Genomic DNA, 22,402 nt, shown 5'->3' with positions numbered 1-22,402 from the left:
TGGTATCAGAGAAGCTCAAACAATTGGTTTAGTAAAGAAAGACATCATAAATTTCAGGAAAGCTCTTGTAGATGAGATTACATTTGACATAGGTTTTAAAAAATACACTGTTTTATCAAAGGGTGAAAATTTGGTGATGAGAGGGGGGGGATTAAGAAAGGATATAGAGTCAGGGGCCTTTCCAAGAGAAGAGAATAATGAAGAAAAACTATAGAAAAAAGTACATTTAATATACAGAGACTACAGCACTGAGTAAATAGAGTGGAATGAAGCAAAGGAAGACTAGAAATAAAGGCTGAGTCCATACTAAAGGGTCTTAAATACCATGTTGAAGAAACTTTATTTCATTGTAAGTGAACTGGGAAGTTAAAATTTTTAAGTAGGCAGTAATGTGATTCAAATTATGCTTCAGGAAAATGAATTGCATGAAAATATATACAATATATGGAAAAGACAGAGGCTTGAGGAAGAAAAGTAAATTTGGAAATTACTGCAATAGTCCTAGCAGCCTGAACTAAGAAATCATGGTAGGAAAAAAGAAGGTAGAACACTATGAAATCCATACACTTTGTTAAAACATGGAGTTAGCAAAAAAGCAAAGGTAATTCAGAATCCAGATCTGATTCCAGAATATGTGTTCTTTCCCTTATACCACACTGCCTCCACCATGTTACACGTCACAGTGCTGGACACAAAAGTATATATTGTGTCCAAAAAATATATACTGGCTCTTTGTTGTGGTTGCTGCTAAGTATTTTTTTAAGTTTATTTTTGACAGAGACAGAGTGCGAGCATGAACTGGGGAGGGACAGAGAGAGGAGACACAGAATCCAAACCAGGCTCCAGGCTCCAAGCTGCCGGAACAGTGCCTGATGCAAAGCTCGAACTCACGAACCATAAGATCATGACCTGGGCAGAAGTCAGACACTTAACTGACTGAGCCACCCAGGCACCCTGATTGCTGCTAAGTATTTAAATATTGTACAGAAGCAATCGCTGCACATAATTAATAGTTAATAAATATCTTTTGAGTGAAGTCTCGAAGAGGAAAATGAAATTCTTAAGAAAAATTAAACCCTTGGGGCACCTGGGCGGCTCCGTTGGTTAAGTGTTCGACTTTGGCTCAGGTCATGATCTCATAGCTTGTGAGTTCGAGCCCCAAGTCGGGTTCTGTGCTGACAGCTCAGAACCTGGAGACTGCTTCAAATTCTGTGTCTCCCCCTCTCTCTGCCCCTCCCTTGCTTATTCTCTCTCTCTCTCTCTCTCCTCTCTCTCTCTCTCTCAAAAATAAATAGACATTAAAAAAAGAAAAAGAAAAATTGGAACCTATAGACATAGACATTGAAGGAATATATCCATTGTGTTGCTTCATTTACAATCATTCCCCTTCTGGGGTACTGCTAAAACACTCATAATTCACATTTGCTAAATTCTGATTATTTGGGCATAGTATTACATCTAAGATAGAACAGGAAGGAGAAATATACATAGGAGTGCCTCTAAGCATGATTGTTACTAGCACCTATACTCTGGGGCTGTTAAGAGCAGGAACCACAAGGCTATATGCATGAATGTGTACATTTGGGAACAGACAGTTATGACATTGATAATGATACACTAAATATATCTTCATGCAGTGAAACAGATGCATGCATCACCATTTTTTCCACCTAAGGAACACTGACATGCAAGTTCAAAGCTAGGAAGAAAAGAGTACAAGTTCATTCACAGGTGTCTCCACATAACCTAAGAACACTCACATTAAGGAAAGGAGCACTGGGCTAAATGCTTATTGCAGGGATGTTGATATTAGGGAACTATTGAAGTATCTGAGCATGAAATAGTCACTAAGGTGTTTAAAATGTATCACTTAAATCTTGTTACACAAATCATCTTTTCTCTTTCTCCAAGGCTTCCTTGATAAATATTAATTTTCTACCCTTAGACTAATTAATTTGCTATTCACTCATTCCACATTTACTGGAGAGCAACTATGTGACAGATACTATACCAAGCTACACTACAGGAAAGAGAGTCTAAGATAAGAGATAAGAGTCTAAGATTAGAGATAAAGTCTAATTGTCCAACAATAGCTGAAAATCTAATGGAAGGACCAACATGTAAATAAATCATTATAGTGCAATGAGAGAAGTAGATATATGAATATCCTAGATGAAATATATGGGAAAGAAGCCAGAACTATAAAAAAGTGCATTATCTGCAAGAATCTTTTTTAACTTTTTTTTAACAGTTATTTTTGAGAAACAGAGAGAGACAGAGCATGAGTGGGGTAGGGGCAGAGAGAGAGGGAGACACAGAATCTGAAGCAGGCTCCAGGCTCTGAGTTGTCAGCAGAGAGCCCAACATGGGGCTCAAACCCACTAACCGTGAGATCATGACCTAAGCATAACTGGGACACTCAACCTACTGAGCCACCCAGGTGCCCCTGCAAGAATCTTAAACAACAGTTGGTGAAGTTTCAGGCTAGGGGAGAATCACAGAATGCTCCAGCTCCAAGGGAACTATAATTAATTTTTATTAAAAAAAAAAAAAAGCTACTACTGGCAAAATAATTCCCAGCCACTGTGTCAGAGTCAGATCATACATGAATAAACCCTGATCCCTGTCTACCCCAAGAAACCCACAACCCAGCAGAAAATCTCATGACTACTCACTAGTAGGCAGAAGCCATTAAAAAGTATATGAATATACAGAAAAAATTAAATTGAAAATTTATTAGTATAGAATGTCACATCATTAGGATAGGATTTAAAAGCAACTCCTGATTAAGACATACTCCCATAATGGGGTGCCTGGGTGGCTCAGTCAGTTAAGCTTCTGACTTCAGCTCAGGTCGTAACCTCGCAGTTTGTGAGTTCAAGCCCCGCATGGGCTCTGTGCTGTCAGCTCAGAACCTGGAGCCTGCTTCAGATTTTTTTGTCTCCCTCTCTCTCCGTTTCTCCCCCTCTCAGACTCTCTCCTTCTCTCTCTCTCAAAAATAAATAAAGATTTTTTAAAAAGACATATTCACCTACTATAAAGTCTGGAATATTCAATCATGAACTATGCCACATGACAAAACTGTCTACCCTTATCCCCTTCCATTCTCAAATCACATATTCTGACACCACCCCTTGCCTACAGGTAAAAAAAAACCACTCCCATCTTGGTAACTCTATCATACCCTATACAGATTCTACTCACTAGTACTTGACTCATTAATTCATTACTTGGTGAACTTTACTTGGTGAACTAGTATTTTTTGAACGCTCATTCTGTCTAAGACAGCATGCTACATATATAAAGCACTCAATAATATAGACACAATCCTGTTCTCATAGAGCTTAAATTTTTCTAGAGGCAGAGACATAATAATAAAATTTAAAAATAATTATATAACAAATCTGGTGATGTAAGTGCTAAGAACAAAAATAAAATGAGCTAAGAGGAATGGGAGAGATGAAAAGAGAGTACTGTACTAGTTGTAGAGCCAGGAAAGACTTCCCTGATATGATGACATTGTATCAGAGACCCAAATGAAGTAAAGGATGTACCATGTAAGTATCTTGGGGGCACAGCATTCCAGGCAGCAGAGTGCCAAGGCCCTGAGGTGAGAGCCTGCACAGTGTATTTAAAGAGCAGTCAGATGAGAAATGATGGTGACTTGAATACTATCAGCCCCTGTGGCTTTTTGGTGCAGTTACCTACACATCAAACTATGAGCTCCTTGACAGTATGAATCCAACCTTAGTTACTTCTGAGCCTCCACTGCCTAGAACAGAACCAAGCATAGTGGACACTCAATAAATATTTGGGTAATTAATGAGTAAGTATCCAATCCTTCTGTCCCTTGCTTGATTTACTTCCTGGTATTACTGACACATATGCACTACATCCTTCACTGGGATTTAAGTTTTTCTGAGAACAAGGACTAGGTCAGATATATATATATCTTTTCCTCTTCCCATCCCATACCTTCCTCTACTGCCTGGCAAGTGTTGTACACATACAATACAGGACCAACAAAAATAAAACCATTGAAAGGATATCTTGGTGCTGTGTTACCAAAAGTCACCTGTAATAGGGAATAAAGAGCAGAAATCCTAGACCAAAATTCTCTACGGAAACAAATGGTACAACAATATTGAGATGTAGGTAAGACAAACTTTCACCAAATTTTTATTACTACCATCCCTAACACTCACCTGTACCACTTTATAAATGCAACTAGAGTCACACTGTCACATTTAAAGTATGCTTTCAGGATCCAGAGCTAGGTCAGAAGACAGTGATTCTAGAGAGGAAAGCCAGGGGCTCCGATGTACTGTACTCAAAAACCTAAAAATATTCAGCCATGATTTCAGGTGAAAAGGGTTCCAAAAGGTCTATCTGTGCAGGCAGTAATGTAGACCAAGCATAATTGCCACTTAGTCGCCCAGGGAAACCTGTCTATTCACATCTGGATCTCAGCTAGTTATTGGGAAAAGAAAATCTGGATATAGACATTGTGCAAATTAAGCCACCTAGCCTAGATTCCTATCAAGAAGACAATGGTTCAAGGCAATACCCCAGACTTAAAGAGATAATAATTCTAGTATTCTAAGCTTGGTATAACTGTAGCACAAAAAAAAAACTAGTTATCAAGAAAGAACCCAGTTCTGCAGACTATAGCAATGGAAATAATGCAAGAAATACTGCAACTTGTAAACTGGGTCTGGTTTATAGACCAAACCAGGTTTGGTCTCTTGCACATCAGACAGCAAGACAGCAAATAGTTGCTATTTGGCAGCAACTCTGATACCACTCACAGACATTATGCTCTGCTCAAGACTGGCTAAGAAATGAGGCATATTGTGATGAAAGGCAAGGAGCCAGGAAGAGAAAAGGTATGCATGGCACTTGGTCCACAAAATCAGAAAACTGTCAGGCTGGAAAAAAAAACAAACACTGCAGCCCAGCAAACCTAACTATTTAAGATATATCTATCACTTCCCCTCTACCTACAGCCCCTTTCTAGAGAGTCTGTCCTACCCACTGCCCTTAAAAGGCAGCCCTACATACCCAAGACTACCCTCTTTAACCAAAACTGACCAGACGCAACTGAGCCAATAACATTTTCCTTCTGATAATTTAGAATTGAAATATAAGATTGTGCTTATTAGATAATGTTTAGCAGGCCAAAATCAACAGTATGGCAATGAAAGCAACAAGCTGGAAACACAGGGAAAATAAAGAGAAAACAAACTCAAGACCATACTGGCCCAGGCATATATGAAATGAGGAAGAGGCTAGCCTGATAATTTTCTAGTCTCCTTTATGCCTACATATGGATTAAAAATATTTATAAGTGACTAATAATTCTTGGATAAAATTTCCCTTGAAAAATAGTCTTAATCTTTAGAATTTGGGGTATCTTTAATAATATGTAATTCTCATTTGCTATACTGTTATTTATAGTCCTGTGTTAAATATTCAGATTCAATTATAATTATTCTATTCCTAAATGATATTAAGTTATACTTTAAATATGATCCAATATCCCAGGATCCACAAATTTCAGGAAGAAAGCACACAAAGAAGAAAAATACATACCCTTCCCTTCAGAAATGAGCATCCAAATTTTACTTATAAAATTGCCTCCCATATTTTACCCTGTTTAGATGTATAAAAGGTTAACATCTAATTCCATTTACAATGCTGATCCAGCAAGAAAGAAATTAATTTGGCGTTAGAGTAGTAACATCAATTTCCCATGTATTTGAAGTAATGCATTTACTGGAAAGAGATTAATATCAATTCCATAAATCATTCACATGCTTTTTCCGGAGTTGGAGACATCTGAGTAATGTCATATATGTGAGCTGATATCACTTTGTGCATACTCCATTCATTAATCTATGCCTGAGGTTGCAGAATAGTTGTCAGAAGAAAATATAAAACTTGGAAAAGAATCAATCTTTCTGTTCTTAATTTTTTGTGATTTGTTTTAGGAAGGTAAGCCAAATGTTGTCTGAAATGCAATGACATTGGTCCATACTGGCATTCAGTATTTTCAGGAAAAAAAAATGTTGTTTTATTAAATCTGTTGTCAATTGTCATCCTACTGGTAACAACCACTTAATACACATATAATAAGACAACATGTAAATGTCAATGTAAAGATTCCATTAAGGATCTTTGATAAAATGTTGCCTGAAAAGAGAATGGAGTCTGAACCTCTTCCATAAACATCAGCTCTTCGTTGTTACTGCTGATTTCATAATCACACAATTTCAAGAGTTGTTTGTGCCTATATTAGGGTTCTCCACAGAAACAGAACCAATAAGGGGTGTGCGTGTGTGCGTGCGTGTGTGTGTGTACAAAGAGATTTATTATAAAGAATTGGTTCATACTACTATGGAGGGTAACAAGTCCCAAGATCCGAAATTGGCAAACCAGAGTCCACAAGAGACAATGGTGTAGTTCCAGTCAAATGCCGTATCTCAAAACCTAGGAAGAGCCAATATTTGGGTTCAGCTGAACACAGAAAAATACTGATGTCCCTCCCAGCTCAAGGCACTCAGGTAAGAAATTTCCCCTCACTAAGGGAAGGTTCAGCCTTTTTGTTCTATTGAGGCTTTTGATTGATTACATAAGGCCATCCCACATTAGGGAGAGCAACCTGCTTTATTCAGTTTACCAATTTAAATGTTAATCTTATCCAGAAAAACCTTCATAGACACACCCAGAATAATGTTTTACCAAATGTCTGGGCATTCCATGGCCCAGTCAAGTTGAAAAATAAACTTTCACACTACTTTAGAGTCTTCTATCAACTCCCAAAGTACAGGCCCCAAATCCCTTCATAACAAAGAATGAGAAAAACAAGACCCAGATGTGAGCTTGGGGTTCCTAATGCCCAATAAATATCAGTTATTTTTGACTAACTGATAATTACTAACCTAAACTTAAATCTTCCATTACAAGTCATCTGTGGCTAACAAAACTGCAGAAAAAAAGGAAGTATGTGATCCAATGGAAAGAACCCAGGCCTTTGAGTCAGATGAAGGTCATATCCTGGTTTTATTTTTTACTAAATTACCTAAATTTTGGCCCTCAGCGTCCTCACCTAAAATACTGCCTATTTCATAACATTCTTAGAATTAAAGATAAGGTATGTAATGTTTCTTACATAGTGCCTCACATGTAATAGATGCTCAATATTTCCCTAACACATAAAAACACATGGGAGAATTCCACTTTCTGCCCTCCTGAAAATAGACATGGCCATATGACATGCTTTCATAATACAGTGTGAGTGGAAACTATTTATGATCATTCCAAGGGGTTTTTTGTTACTTTAAAACCATAGTGAGAAATATCTCTCTTCCCACAAATTCACAAAACCAAAAGTTCTTATATTTTATAGTATATTAACAGCTTACAGAATATTTCCCTATCTTCTATCATTTGCATGTAATAGCAATATTGTCAACTAGGCAGGACAGGCTTCCTTACTCCATTTTAGTGGTTAGATCACACACTCAGAAGTTAAGTGAGTTGCCCAAGGCTACATACATAAGAAGTTCCAGGTCTTCTGATTCCTAGGCAATAGCAATCTGTGAATGGGGGGGGGGGGGGGGTAGTCACAGACAGCAAATTGTTTCATAAGATAATTCACTGACATGTTGAGTTGTTTTGGTGTTTTGTTTAGGATACTCCACATTAGACACAAACCCCTCCTATACAAACAGAAACACACACACAAAAACCATACAAATTCTTCTCCAAGCCCTTTGAGATCTCATGCCTCAGAGGAGGTTCATATGATAGTAAAAAGGCAAAAGTAGCCTCTAACATTTCTCTTCCTCACATTACCCAGGATTATGCTAGTAGAAAAGGAGACTTCCACTGAAAACAGAGAAAGGAAGGAAACAATCCCACACATTGAAATAGTTATAGAAATCAAGGATCCCATGAGTGGTGATAGGAAGAGGTACTCCTGGGCAGTCCTCAGCAAAGGATGGTGGTGGAAGGCACCTAGGGAAGAAGAACTCTGGGCACTAGGGCTCTGTATCTAGGCAAAGGCCTCCATGAAGATCCCCATTCCCTGCTTGCAGTGAAGCATTCCACCTTCAAGGAGCTACATGAGATTGGATGATAAGGATGTCATGTGCCCAGACATGAGAAAATCAGAAGCCCTCATCTCATTGCCTAAGTATCACATACACCTCTTGGCATATTATGTAATGGGAGTGAAAGACATAGACCGTCAATGATGACGGGAAACTGAATTTCCCCAAATCCCAATGAGATGGATTGATTTAAATAAACTAAAATAATTTGGTATTTCTTGCTGAACATATGAACTAAGATCTATAGTCACAACATACAAACAGGCCAAAATGCTTCTTTAAACATATACTTCATTGTCAATTTCAAACCCATTATATTTTCTTGACCATTCCTAAAGGACTAAGTTCTCCAAATCCACAAATGTCACCCTTTCTACATTAATTGCTAGATACTCCAATTATCTACTTCCATCCATGAGGAACAACATATGGTATGTTACATCCAATCAGCCTTCCCAGATTAGATGTTCAAACCCCAAATGGGGAGTGAGTTAAAGCTTCCCAAAGTGGTAGTAGGTACATTCCATCTACTCCATTCAACGGGTCTCAAATTGCTTTCCTGTGAGCTAATACAGGACATAAGACTGCTTATTTGCTTGTACTCCAACTTGGAAATGCTCAGGTTGTCATGACTAAGCCATGACTAAGCCAGCAAGCAAATGGGTCAATATTGAGTAACCAGGAACTAAGATATATGAGCACAGGCTTTCAGGTCTGATAGACATGGGCTGACTCCAGATTCTGCCACTTATTAGTTCTATGCAATTAAGGATGTCACTTAACTTCTATGAACCTCAATTTCCTTTTCCAAAAGTAGGAATAAAATGCTTACCCTCCATTTTGTCCAAAATTTATGAAAGAACTTAAGAGAACAGAAAACACTTTGTTAACTACAAAACACTATATAAATGTTAGGAATTGTTAGTTTTTCCACTTGGTCTTGCTGTTCTGGTTATTATTTTCCTTCAGACCTAAGGTCAAACAAGGGGAACATGGTGAGTTCTTACATCTTCTTTATACATTAATCAGTCAATGCACATTTGGGCTCTTTCCATAATTTGGTTGTCATTGATAGCACTGCTGTACACATTGCCTTTTTTTGTTGTTTGATGGTGTCCTTCACTGTGCAAAAGCTTTTTATTTTGATTCAGTACCAATAGTTTGTTTTTGCTTTTCTTTACCTTGCCTGAGGTGACAATTCTAGAAAAATGTTGCTATAACCAATGTCAAAAAAATTACTGCCTAGAATGTTTGGTTTCAGGTCTCACATTTAGGTCTTTAATCCAATGTGAGTTTATTTTTGTGTATGGTGTAAGAAAGTGATCCAGTTTCATTCTTTTGCATATACTTGTCCAGTTTTCCCAGCACTGTTCATTAATGAGACTGTCTTTTTCCCATCATATATTCTTGCCTCCTTTGCCATAGATTAATTGGCCATAGAAATGTGGGTATATTTCTGGGCTCTCTATTCTGTTCCACTGGTCTTTGTGTCTATTTTGTGCCATTATTATACAGTTTTGATTACTATAGCTTTGTAGAATAGCTTGAAATCTAGGATTGTGATTATCTAAAGCTTTGTTCTTCTTTCTCAAGACTGCTTTTGCTAGTCAGGGTCTTTTGTGGTTCCATAGAAATTTTAGGATTATTTGTTCTACTTCTATGAAAAATGCTATTGGTATATTGATAGGGATTACACTGAACCTGTAGATTGCTTTAGGGAGTATGGACTCTGTAACAATATTAACTCTTACAATCATGAGTGGTATATCTTTCCATTGTTTGTATCATCTTCAATTTCTATTATTAATATCCTACTATTATTACTATTATTATCCTACTATTACTACTATCTATTATTAATATCCTATTAATATCACAGTATAGTTATTTCATTTCCTTCGTTAAGTTTATTTCTAGGTATTTTATCCTTTTTAATGCAATTATAACTGGGGGCGTTTCTTAGTTTCTCTTTCTGTTACTTTGTTATTAGAGATTAAAAATTCAACAGATTTATGTATATTAATTTGGCATCCTATAACTTTACTGAATTTATTAGTTCCAGTAGTTTTTTGGTGGAGCCATTAGGCTTTTCTATATATAGTATCATATCATCTGAAAATTATGAAACTTAATTCTTCCTTACCAATTGTATGCCTTTTACTGGTTGCTGTGGGTAGGACTTCCTGTATTATGTTGAATCAAAATGGTGAGAGTGGATATCTTTATCGTGTTCCAGATTTTAAGAGAAAATCTGTTTTTCACCATTAAGTATTATGTTAGCTGTGACTTTGTCATATATGGCCTTTATTATGTTGAGGTATAATTAATTCCTCTAAACTCACTTTGGTGAGAGGTTGTATGATTAATGAATATTATACTTGTCAAATGCTTTTTCTGAATCTACTGAGATGATCATCGGGTTTTTATACTTCCTCTTGTTAATCTGGTGTACCACATTCATTGATTTGTGCCTATTGAACCATCTTTGCAATCCTGTGATAAATCGAACTTGATTGTGGTGAATGATCTTTTTAATATATTATTGATTTTGGTTTTATAACATTTTCTTGAGGATTTTTGCATCTATGTTCATCAGAGATATTGACTTAGAGTTTTTTATTTTTGTAATGACTCTGTCTGGTTTTAATATACGGGTAATGCTTGCCTTGTAGAACGAATTTGGAAGTTTTCTTTCCTCTTCTATTTTGTGGAATAGTTTGAGAAGAGTAGGTATTAACTCTTCTTTAAATCTTTGGTAGAATTCACCTGTTAAGCTATCAGATGCTAGATTTTTATTCATTGGGAGTTTTTTTGATAACCACTTCAATTTCATTATGAGTAATCAATCTGTTTACATTTTTGTACTTGCTTCTTGATTAGTTTTAAAGATTGCATGTTTCTAGAAATTTATCCAATTCTTCTAGTTTGTCCAATTTTTTGGCATATAATTTTTTATAATATTCTCTTATAATTCTTTATATTTCTGTGGATCAGTTGTTATTTCTCTTTCATTCAGATTTTACTTGAGTCCTCTTGTTTTGTTTTTTTTTTATGAGTCTGGCTATTTATCAATTAAGTTTATCTTTTCAAAGAATCAGCTCTTGGTTTCATTGATTTTTTTCTATTTATTTCTGCTTTTAAATTTTTTTTAACGTTTATTTATTTTTGAGACAGAGAGAGACAGAGCATGAATGGGGGAGGGTCAGAGAGAGGGAGACACAGAATCCGAAACAGGCTCCAGGCTCTGAGCTGTCAGCACTGAGCCCGACGCAGTGCTCAAACTCACGGACCGCGAGATCATGACCTGAGCCGAAGTCTGCCACTTAACCGACTGAGCCACCCAGGCGCCCCTATTTATTTCTGCTTTAATCTTCATTATTTACTTCATTATTTACTACTAAATTGGGGCTTTGTTTGTTCATATTTTTCTAGTTCCTTTAGGTGTAAGGTTATATTCTTTGAGACTTTGTTTCTTCAGATAAGCCTGTATGACTACAAACCTCCCTCTTAGGACTACTTTTGCTACATCCCAAAGATTTTGGGCTATTGTGTTTCTATTTTCATTTGTCTCCATATAATTTTTTTTTAATTTTTTTTAACGTTTATTTATTTTTGAGACAGAGAGACAGAGCATGAATGGGGGAGGGTCAGAGAGAGAGGGAGACACAGAATCGGAAGCAGGCTCCAGGCTCTGAGCTGTCAGCACAGAGCCGAACGCGGGGCTCGAACTCACGTACTGTGAGATTGTGACCTGAGCCGAAGTCGGACGCTTAACCGACCAAGCCACCCAGGCGCCCCTCCATGTAATTTTTTTTTTAATTGTCTTATATTTCTTAGTTCACTTATTGGTTATTTAGTACCATGTTGTTTACTATCCATGTATTTGTGTTTTTTCCAGTTTCTTTCTTGTTACTGTTTGCTAATTCATACTATTGTGATCAGAAAAGATGCTTGATATTTCGATCTCTTAAATTGATTAAGACTTGTTTTGTGGCCTAACATATCTTGCAGAATGTTTCATGTGTCCTCAAAAGGAATGTGTATTCTGTTTTTTAGATGGAATGCTCTGTATATGTAACTGTTAAGTCCATTTGTTCTAATGTATCATTCAAAGCCAATTCTCCCTTATACATTTTCTCTCTGGATGATCTATCCATTGATGTCCGGGGAGTGTTATAGTCCCCTACTATTAAACTAAGAACAGATACTACACTTAATCTTAGCCAAAAGGCAGGAAGCAATGGTGACACAGAGTAGATACACATGTGGTGAGCATAGCATAATGTATAAACTTGTCAAATCACTGTCACGCACCTGAAACTAATGCAACATTATGTGTCAATTATACTAAAATAAATAAATAAATAAAAATTTTTAAAGACCCGTATTATTACTGTATTACCCTCTATTTTTCCCTTTAGGTCAGTTAATATTAACATTGTGTATTAGGTGTGCCTATGTTGGATGCATAGATGTTCGCATTTGTTATACCTTTTCATTGAATTAATCCTTTTATAATTATGTCTTTCTTTGTCTCTTGCTTTGGTTAAAACAGTCTTTGTTTTAAAGTCTATCTTGTGTGATATAAATATTACTATTCTGGCATTTGTTCCTCCCTGATCCATCTGCATGGAATATCTTTTTACATCCATTTACTTTCAGTCTGTGTGTGTCCTTAGGTCTGAAATGAGTCTGCTGGAAGCAGCATATACATGGGTCTTGTTTTTTTTTAATCCGTTCCATCATCGTATGTCTTTTGATTGGGGCATTTAGTCCATTTACATTTAAAGAAATTATTAATAGTTACATATATACTGCAATTTTGTTGTTTTACATTAGTCTTATTTTTAAGTTTTTTATTTTTTTATTATCATTAATTTTAGTTAACACATAGTGAAATATTAGTTTCAGAAATAGAATTCAATGATTCCTCATTACACACAACACCCAATGCTCATCACAAGTGCCCTCATTAATACCCATCACCCATCTAGCCCATCTCCCACTCACCTCCCTCCATTAGCCCTCAGTTTGTTCTGTATCATTAAGAGTATCTTGTGGTTTCTTTACCTTTCTTCAATATGTTCATTTCTTCTGTTTCTAAATTCTCTAATTCCACATCTGAGTGAAATTATATGGTATTTGTCTTTCTCTGATTGACTGATTTCATTTAGCATAACACATTCTAGCTCTATCCACAAGGTTGCAAATGGCAAGATTTCATTCTTTTTGATGGCTGAGTAATGTTGAATTGAGTGTGTGTATGTGTATGGATTCTCTCCATAGTTTGGCTGTTGTTGATAATGCTACTATAAACATCAGGGCATATGTACATCTTTGAATCTGTATTTTAGAAACCTTCGGGTAAAACCTAATAATGCAGTTTATGAATTGTAGGGTATTTTTATTTTTAGGTTTTTGAGGAACTTCCATACTGTTCTCCAAAGTTGCTGCATCAGTTTGCATTACCATCAACAGTGCAAAAGGGTTCTCTTTCTCCACATCCTTGCCAACACCTGTTGTTTCCTGTGTGGTTAATTTTAGTCATTCTGACAGGTGTAAAGTGGTATCTCATCATGGTTTGGATTTGTATTTCCCTAGTGATGAGTGATGGTGAGCATCCTTTCATATGTCATTAGCCACCTGGATATCGTTTGGAAAAGTATCTATTCATATCTTCTGTCCATTTCTTAACTGGATTACTTGTTTTTTGGGCATTTAGTTTAGGAAGTTCTTTATAGATCTTGGATAATAACCCTTTATCAGGTATGTCCTTGCAAATACCTTTTCCCATTGCAAAGGCTACCATTTAGTTTTGTTGATTTTTTCCTTCACTGTGCAGAAGCTTTTTATCTAGATAAAAGTTCCAATAGTCATATTTCCTTTTGTTTTTCTTACTTTCATCGACATAGCTGGTAATAAGTTGCTCTGGCAGAGATCAAAGAAGTTGCTGTCTGTGTTCTCTAGGATTTGATGGTTTTTGTCTCACATTCAGGTCTTCCATCCATTTTGAATTTATTTTTGTGTATGGTGTAAGAAAGTGATATAGTTTCATTCTTCTGTATTTTGCTGTCCAGTATTCCCAAAACCCTTAGTTGAAGAACCTTTTTTCCATTGGATATTGTTTCCTACTTTGTCAAAGATGAGTTGACCATATAATTGTGGGTCCACTTCTGGGTCTTTAATCCTGTTCCATTGACCTATGTGTCTGTTTTTGTGCCAGGACCATACTGTCTTGATGACTACAGATTTATATCATACCTCAAAAACCAAAACTGTCATGCCTCCACTTTTATTTTTCTTTTCTAGGATTGCTTTAACTATTCAAGGCCCTTTGTGGTTCCAAAAAATATTTAAGATTGTTTGTTCTAGCTCTGCAAAAAATGCTAGTGTTATTTTTGTTAATATAATTTATTGTCAAATTAGCTAACATACAGTGTGTACAGTGTGCTCTTGGTTTTGGGAGTAGATTCCCATGGGTCATCACTTATATACAACACCCAATGCTCATCCTTCCTCAATGCTGATCATCCATTTTCCCCTCTCCCCCCCCCCAGCAACCCTCAGTTTATTGTCTGTATTTAAGAGTCTCTTATGGTTTGCCTCCCCCCACCCCTGTCTGTTTGAAACTATTTTTTCCTTTTCCTTCTCCCATGGTCTTCTGTTAAGTTTCTCAAGTTCCAAAACATATGATGTCTGTCTTTCTCTGACTGACTTATTTCACTTAGCATAATACACTCCAATTCCATACACGTTGCTGCAAAAGGCATGATTTCATTCTTTCTCAGTGCCAAGCACTATTCCATTGCACATATAAACCACATCTTCTTTATCCATTCATCAGTTGATGGACATTTAGTGTCTTTCCATAATCTGGCTAGTGTTGAAAATGCTGCTATAAAATTGGGGTACAAGTGCCCCTACGCATCAGCACTCCTATATCCCTTGGGTAAATTCCTAGCAGTGTTATTGCTGGGTCATGGGGTAGATCTATTTTCAATTTTTTGAGGAACCTCCACACTGTTTTCCAGAGCGGCTACACCAGTTTGCATTCCCACCAATAGTGCAAGAGGGTTCCCGTTTCTCCACATCCTCGCCAGCACCTATAGTCTCCTGATTTGTTCATTTTAGCCACTCTGACTGGCGTGAGGTGGTGTCTCAGTGTGGTTTTGATTTGTATTTCCCTGATGAGAAGCGACATTGAGCATCTTTTCATGTGCCTGTTGGCCATCTGGATGTCTTCTTTAGAGAAGTGGCTATTCATGTCTTCTGCCCATTTCTTCACTGGATTATTTGTTTTTTGGGTGTGGAGTTTGGTAAGTTCTTTATAGATTTTGGATACTAGCCCTTTGTCCAAATGTCATTTGCAAATATCTTTTCCTATTCCATCAGTTGCCTTTTAGTTTTGTTGATTGTTTCCTTTGTAGTGCAAAAGCTTTTTATCTTGATGAGGTCCCAATAGTTCATTTTTGCTATTAATTCTCTTGCCTCTGGAGATGTGTCAAGTAAAAAATTGCTGCAGCTGAGATCAGAGAAGTTTATTTCTGCTTTCTCCTCTAGGGTTTTGATGGCTTCCTGTCTCACATTCAGGTCTTTTATCCATTTTGAGTTTATTTCTGTGAATGGTGTAAGAAAGTGGTCTACTTTCATTCTTCTGCATGTTGCCGTCCAGTTCTCCCAGCACCATTTGTTAAAGAGACTTTTTTCCATTGGATATTCTTTCTTGCTTTGTCAAAGGTTAGTTGGCCATACATTTGGAATGTTGGCCATACATTTGGAATGCTTTAAATATGATAGGAATACGCTTAGATGTGAGTTTTAAAAGGATCACTCTAGGGGCGCCTAGGTTAAGCATCCGACTTCAGCTCAGGTCATGATCTCATGGTCTGTGAGTTTGAGCCCTGCGCTGGGCTCTGTGCTATCAGTTCAGAGCCTGGAGCCTGCTTCAGATTCTGTCTCCCTCTCTCTCTGGCCCTCCCCAACTCACACTCTATCTCTCTCTATCAAAAAAATGAATAAACATTAAAAAAAATTTAAAGGGTCACTCTAGATGCTGTGCTGAAAATGGATAATGGGGGTTGTGGAAGATGTATGGAAGGAAACAAGAAGAACAATAGTTCTGACAGATGTTGATGGTTTGACTGAAGGAGGCAGATAGAAATTAATGGATTCAGGATATTTAATAAGCATAATAATAATTCTCAATGGATGGATGGATGATGAGTTATTAGATAGGATACTCAAGATTTACAAAGATTAAAAGATAAGTAATCTGAACCCTGGAGAATGCCTTAAGGGTCACATGTGGATGAAAACAAGACTGGCACGTCAGAGAGGAGGCAGGTGAATGAGGATGAAAGAGTCAATGCTGCCAGGGGAAAAAAATGTCAAAAAGTAAGGGTGATCATTAGAAATATCATTTGCTACACAGGAATCAAGAACTAAGAGAAGAACACCAAATTACATGACTAAAGTCTCTGGCAACCTTTCAGAGAACTATCTTGCTGGAACAGTGAGGATGCAAACCAGACTGAAAGGAAAAAGATGTTAATAGCTATATAGAGACATTGTTATTTTTACTGGAAATCTTTCTAAAATCATATTGTACATAATTTAATCTTACCTTTATGATAAAGAACAGATCTATTAAAGTTATATACTTAAATATTCTTGTTTACTTTTATATTTTCTGCCTCCTCCCTTCTGTAAGCTTGTCAACTTTGATTTCACACCAAAGATTATTTCTATCTCCTCAATTTCCACCCTACCTACAAATTTACAGAGCTGAAAACCCATATAATCAATATCGTTAAAACTGTGTCTAAACAAGAAGAAATAAATGCTAAGTATCTCCTTTGAGAAGTAAGGTGCATGAACATTAGTGCATGTATTTTACAACTATTTTAACTATTGAAAGTTTTCCCACCATCCCACCCAAGTTATCAGTAATACTCTCAAAAAATAAGGTTGCTGGATATGTGTTTGTTTCTATATATCAATACAGTCATGCTAAATTCTTCAACTTTGTATTCTATAATTTGAGGTCAATAGTTGAGAAAATACAATAAATGCACATGTAACTAATTTCATCTGGTGAATTTCTACTCATTCTCAAACTAATTCTTTCAACAAATTTTTTTAAGGTTGTTTGTTTGGTTTTGGTTTTTTGTGCTTTTTTGTTTTGTTTTGTTTTGTTTTTTTGAGAGAGAGAGAGCGAGTGAGCACATGCACAAGCCCAGGAAGGGCAGAGAGAGAGGGAGAGAGAGAATCCCAAGCAGGCCCCATGCTGACAGCCCAATGTAGGGCTCGATCCCATGAATGGTGATATCATGTCCTGAGCCAAAATCAAGAGTCAGATGCTCAATTGACTGAGCCACCCAGGTGTCCCTTAACAAGTATTTACTGAGCACCTATCATGTGCCAGCCATTGTTCTAGGCATCAGGGTATGAAAGAAAAATTCCTACCTTCATAGTTTATATTTTACTGGAGGAGACAATAAATAAAAAATATAAATAATAAAATGTATATTATATTAGATGGTGGTAAGTACTAAGAAGAAAAAATAAAACAGATAGGGAATTAGGAAATGTCAGGAAATAAGAGTTGAAATTTTACACAGGTTCCCAGAGACATTTGGGCAAAAAAAAAAAAACAAAAAAGAACTGAAATGAATGAAAAAAAACATGCTTTCTGAAAAAACATTCCATGCAGAGTATTAAAGTATAATTCCTATATTACCTCTTTTAAAATGTCTTCCTCAATTGTCTCCCACCCTCCCTCCACCCCATCCCACCCCATCTATACACACAAAATGAATCACTTCCCTTTCTAGGCTTTCACTACTGACCACTGACTATCTGCTATGCTTCTGGCAATTCCAATCCATACAACAACCCCGTAAGATATTGTCATGCCTGTCATAAGGATGCACTGAGGCTCTGCTCAAAGTACAGCAATCGAACAAAATTGGGAATCACAAGGAAGGGGCTGTCTGGCAAAACCATAAAGGAAATATAGCCACTGCTGGACATGCTGCCCAAGATACAATGAGGGAGAAATACCCAGGCTTCTCCTTTCTACCTGCCCTTGAATCTCCTCCTAGAATTTCCCATAAGCTGAACCTAGTCAGAATCCAGATGATAAGGGAGCCGGGGAAGTGCAAATATCAAGACGTTGGCCCCTGCAGTACAGAGAAAAATGGGGAAAGGATGATAAATCAAACAAACTGCAAACAGGTAGCCTGCACAAAATATCCTCATAGCTTCAGAAGGCAAGCCTATCTGAAAGCTGTATGAAACCCACAATTTGTATGGATTTTTCAATACTGCAATACACTATCAAAAGTAGAACTATTTTATAAATATTAAAGCATAAAACCACAGACAACATTCTAGTGTTGCTAATTAATGTAATTTTAAATTTGTTTGAAAATGGAAAGCAATAATAATATAACATCTTTAAATATTCCAATTTTAAGTGTATCATGTGGTTATCACTTGAAAAAGTATTTATGTTTAGATTTTAAACTATTACACACATATAATCATTCAAGTAGTGTCTTAAATCTTGGAAAGAAGAGGGCTATAAACAAACTCAATCAACCACATTTAATCAAGTGACATGTTCCCTTTTTTGGTAGTTATTTTACAACTAAAGCATAGGAGGGGTGTTTTATGTGTATTGGAAGTCCCCTTCAAAACACTGTCTCAGATGATTTAAAAAGAGCAGCTGAAGATAAGTGCAAATAAGATTTTATTAAACATAGTTCATACTTCTTCAACTGTTGTTTCCAAGGCCCTTTGTTTCAGGACTGTTACTATTGGAAATGTCATCATACTTAGAGGAAAGTTATTTGGGAATGAAATGTTTTACTTCTTCCTTAAAGTGAAGTAGAGAAAATAGGAAAGAGAAAAACATACATGTAGATACATAGCCATATATATGCATATATAATTTAGTAAAGGGGTCAGAAATTTAAAAAACAAATGAAAACCCGGGGCGCCTGGGTGGTTCAGTCAGTTAAGCATCTGACTTCAGGTCAGGTCACGATCTCCCAGTTGGTGAGTTCGAGCCCCACATCAGGCTCTGTGCTGACAGCTCTGAGCCCCGAGCCTGCTTCAGATTCTGTATCTCCCTCTCTCTCTCTGCCCTTCCCCTTCTCTCTCTCTCTCTTTCTAAATTACATAAACATTAAAAAATTTTTTTAAAAAAGAAAACCCTACAATAATAGAAGTTTAGCTTTGTTTCAATTATGAGTCAGAAATAACAGAATTAAATTATTCATCTATAGTTTCATAGCTGCCAATACTTCTCCAACAGAATTTCTAGACACAGTAAAACACTTTATATTTCATAACCATACTGTTTTCTCCTAAATATGCTAATTTTTCCCCTGAAAGAGATAATGGCCTTGAAGGGGGCATATTCTGGCATAAAATGATAATATCAATATGAAGCAAGTTTTTATCAGATCTTATGTTAAAGACATTATCAGATAAAAGCATTTGTATTTTATCCTAAGGACAACAGGGAGTCATGAAAGATTTCAACAATAAAGTAGTATAATCCAATGATTTGCATTTTAGCTTTGGTAGCATTGTGCAGGATGGACCAGAAAGAGTTGGGGATAAACTTCAGAATCCAGTCAGAAAGCTTCCATACAAGTCCAGCAAACCTACTGAGGATGAAGTCTAGGGCTGAAGTTGTGGGGCTGAAAAGGTTGCAAGATTTTATAATCATTCATTTAATAACAAGCAGAGAGAAAACAGAGTACACTGCCTAATATTTTCTCTTACTATCATCTTTATGGGAAAAATTCCAGTAGGGACAAAAGACTAAACTCACTTGTCAAGGCCAAAACTTTGGATTAGCAAAGTAAGCAATGAAGCAATACATATAAATCAGGAGGGTCCACAGGGCAGAGATAGACACAGAATGAGGTTGTGGAGAGGAGGAGAGCAACCAGCAGAGAGACCCATTCAAGTCAGGTTCGGGATACAGACACATGGATGGTGTCATTACAACATGTGCTCTGGTAAAGCACATTTATTTCTTTAAGAATGAAAAAAAGAATGAGACATTACATATATATTAGAAATTAATTAAATTATTTGTTGTTAAATTAATTATTTAAAAAGTTTTAGTGAGCCCTTACTCTCAGGAATACTCTTCATTTCTGAGAGTTAGTTATAGTTTGCCATTTCACTCTGGTAGCAGAGTGCCATTATCACTCTTGCATTTGGGTCTTTCTGGATATCATAAGAACCGGGTAGTTTTTCCCATTGCTAAAATTTATCAGGATAATTCTTACTAATCCTTTAATACTCAGCTCATTGGAGCCTCTTCTAAGAAGTCTGCCAATTTGCCACCCCACCATCCTACGATACCCTACTGAAAAAGACATGCTTTTGATATGCTTTCTCATTACACAGTACTTACCCCAATTAGAATCAGAGGTACTACACATCATGGTTAGCCTCTGACAGGCCCCAGGGTATGCCATTTGTCCCAGCATCCCTTCCAGATTAGCACTTGTTCTGGACAAAAATATTTGCCTTAGACAATAAATTTTGTCATCAACTTAATCACAGCCTCTGTCAGGGGAACCTAGGTGGCTCAGTCAGATATGCATCCAATATCGGCTTGGGTAATGATCTCAAGGTTCGTGAGTTCAAGCCCCATGTCAGGCAATGTGCTGACAGCTCAGAGCCTGGAACCTGCTTTGGATTCTGTGTCTCCCTCTCTCTGCCCCTCCCCACCTTGGGCTCTGACTCTCTTTCTCTCTCTCCCTCAAAAATAAATAAACATTAAAATTTTTAAAAAAATCACAGCCTCTATCAGTCTCTCCCACTTAACTCCTTTAAGCGAGGAACTGTGGGTTGTATTCCTCCCACAGGGTATAAAACATATCTGCTGATTGGTATATTCATAGAAAATAAAAAGTAAGATTCTACCACATCCCTCAAACAATGTAAATCAAGAGCTCTATCATAATTATAATAACACACAACTTTAAAACTCTTCTTCCTTAAACAGAGAAGTTTATCTAATTTCTGTGAGAATGAAGAAGGGGCAGATTCTACAAACAGAAAATTCACTATTTATTTTTTTCTTAGAGAGGCTATAAACCTAGGCCTCATATAATATATGATTTGATTTTTAAATATTTGTAAATGTTTCTCAACATAATTTTCTGCAAGAGAACCTTTCTTAATTTAAAGGTTAATGGTCATAAGCCCTTGGTATGGAGTGATCAATGACCAGTCTAATCTATTTTTCTGCTACATCACTTCATTCTGTAATTTAGGAAACTGAGTATCATATTTTTAACTTTAAGTTACAACAATCTTGTTTTCCTCAGAAATTATAAAGACCTAAATGCAAAATTTAAAAATATTGGAACTACTGCTAAATGCTTGATACTGAGATAAGCTTTTATATAAATTATGACCCGACATAGCACAAATGGTTACAAGCACAAATTCTGGAGTGAGGCCAACTGGGTCTGAACCCCAGGTCCACAGCCTAGCAGCAGAGTGACCTTGGCAAAATTATCTAACCTCTTAGTGTCTGTTTCCTTACCTGTTAAATGAAAATAATAATAATAGAAGCTACCTCACAGGTTTGATATGAGAATTAAATGCATTACTTATGTCAAACACTTAGAAATTTGCATGACAGAGTAAATTCTATATTCATATTTAATACTATTGTTATTTTAATCATATCTAAATTGAGTTCAAACCCCAGTCTGATACTTGATTAGTTAACTGTAGAGTCATAGGCAAATTATTTAACGTCTCTAGGCCTCTACTTCTTCATCTTTAAGACAGAATAATAATACCTACCTCAAAAGATATCAGGATTCAATGAGATAAAGTACGTAAAAGTATGTCGTGAGCTTCACAAAATGCCTGTGTCTGACCATTTACTATTATGAGGCAGACCCAGATACAAATCCTGGCTCTACCTCTTAAAAACAGTTTAATTTTAACATATGTTTATCCTCTCTAAGCCTGATTTTCTTTACCTGTGAATCAGCATTAATAATACTTACTCTGAAGAATTGTTGTGATAATTGTATTTATTTCATATACATTTATTGAACACCTATTATGTACCAGGCTCTGGACTAAGCATGATATATAGTGGTAACCAAGAGCTCCTACAGAGTGTACAAACTTCAGACATTTAGACAAGTACTTCTAGTAGACTGGAAAGTATATAGACTGCAATGGGTCTGTACAGATGGGATCCTAACCTAGTCTAGAAAGTCCTGAAAAGATAA

General features: G+C 36.5%; 1 protein-coding gene and 1 pseudogene across 7 annotated transcripts in view; both read right to left on the bottom strand.

The window, feature by feature from the left end:
- The window catches only part of BEND5 (BEN domain containing 5), a 1,448,520-nt gene that overhangs the window by 1,291,221 nt on the left and 134,897 nt on the right, over nt 1–22,402 (bottom strand). The window lies entirely within an intron of this gene.
- LOC125913862 (uncharacterized) lies at nt 12,257–12,356 on the bottom strand (annotated as a pseudogene).

The sequence above is a fragment of the Panthera uncia genome (genome assembly GCF_023721935.1).
Source record: "Panthera uncia isolate 11264 chromosome C1 unlocalized genomic scaffold, Puncia_PCG_1.0 HiC_scaffold_4, whole genome shotgun sequence".
NCBI classification, from domain to species: domain Eukaryota; kingdom Metazoa; phylum Chordata; class Mammalia; order Carnivora; family Felidae; genus Panthera; species Panthera uncia.
Note: the sequence above shows the minus strand (reverse complement) of the source record. Positions and strands in the feature narration are given on the sequence as shown.